At 48.4% G+C, this 1,439-nt stretch overlaps 1 pseudogene; it reads left to right on the plus strand.

Annotated features, from left to right (window-relative positions):
• The first annotated feature begins 211 nt into the window (after positions 1-211).
• Positions 212-1,061, plus strand: LOC131748224 (poly(rC)-binding protein 2 pseudogene; annotated as a pseudogene).
• Positions 1,062-1,439: the final 378 nt, after the last annotated feature.

Below are 1,439 nucleotides of genomic sequence, written 5' to 3' on the forward strand. Positions count from 1 at the left end.
AAACTGTAGGCTGGAGAAGAAAAGGGGAGTGGGTGGGAAGGGGAAGGGTACAAGGCCAGAGGAGGAACAAGAGGGGTTGTCAAGAAGGCAACAGGGGCGGATGGAGGGTACGATTGCAAGTGGATTAAATGTCACTTTCACCATATAGCTCTTTATGCATGGAAAGGAAGTAGGCAGCATCATCAGAAAGAACAGAGAATCAGTTAAGAAGATGTGTGGGGAGAGTGGTGTACATATCAACATCTCCAAAGGGAACTGTGCTGGGAGAATCATCACTTTGGCTGGACCCGTGAATGCCATCTTTCAAGCCTTTGCTAGGATCATGGATGCACTGGAAGAGGACATCAGCACAAGAGCACAGCTGCCAGCAGACCTTGGTCACCCTGAGCCTGGTGGTCCTTGCTAGCAGTGTGGCTCTCTCATTGGGAAAGGAGGTTTCGAGATCAAGGAAATATGACGAGAGAGTACAGGGGCTCAGGGCCAGGTGGCAGAGAATAAGCCTCCCGACTCAACTGAGCAGGCCATTATAACGGCTGGCGTTGGGCAAGCCATCATTGAGTGTGTCCAACAAGCCTATCCAGTCATGTTGGAGCCACCCTGACCCCACAGGCCATCCAGCTCTCTGGTCATCTTTGCAGGTGGTCAGGACACATACCACACAGGCAGCAACGGTGTGGGCTTTCCTCATGCCCGCTCCCCACCCGTCCACGTGCCTCAACCATGACCTAGAGGAACTCTCTCTGGAGGCCGGCAATGCGACAGTCTTGTTTTCCTATGATGCATGGCAACCCTGGATTCAGTCACATTGAATCCACTCTCCAGAGGTGAAAGGCTATTGGGCAGGTTTGGATGGATCTACCGAGACGACTCATGAACTCACCATTTCAAGCATTTTAATTGGCTGCACAGTGGGGCATTAGGATGTGCAGATCAATAAGAGCCACCAGACGCCTGGGGCATAGTTCATCACTGCAAACCCAGTGGAAGGATCTACTGTTAGGCCGGTTTCCATCATTGGATCTGTTGCCAGCGTTAGCCTGGTTCCATATCAAATCGTCTGACGGTTCTCAGAGACAGGTGGCGCGGGGAGGCGCTAAAGCGATGCAGATCCATCTACAATCCTCTCTGGCTGTTCACCACTCCTCACCCATCTGTGTCCTTTCTGAACAGTCAGCAATTCCAGGTTTTAAATAGTCTGTAAGTTTCCGTTTCTTTACACTTCACATGCACTTGTGATTTTTAAATTATTCGAATTCCTTTCTCCATTCAGCTGTTAGAGCTGAGTTCCATATTTAGTTTTATAAGCTTCTCCCTGTTTTGTTTTACTTTGGGGTTTTGTGCTCATGCATTTTTTTTCTTTGTCATAGAACTAGAAGACTAGAATATTAATACGATGCAGTTTCGTCCATTATGTCAGAAAGTTCTCAAAAACTAATTAA

The sequence above is a fragment of the Kogia breviceps genome, chromosome X (genome assembly GCF_026419965.1).
Source record: "Kogia breviceps isolate mKogBre1 chromosome X, mKogBre1 haplotype 1, whole genome shotgun sequence".
Taxonomy (NCBI): Eukaryota; Metazoa; Chordata; class Mammalia; order Artiodactyla; family Physeteridae; genus Kogia; species Kogia breviceps.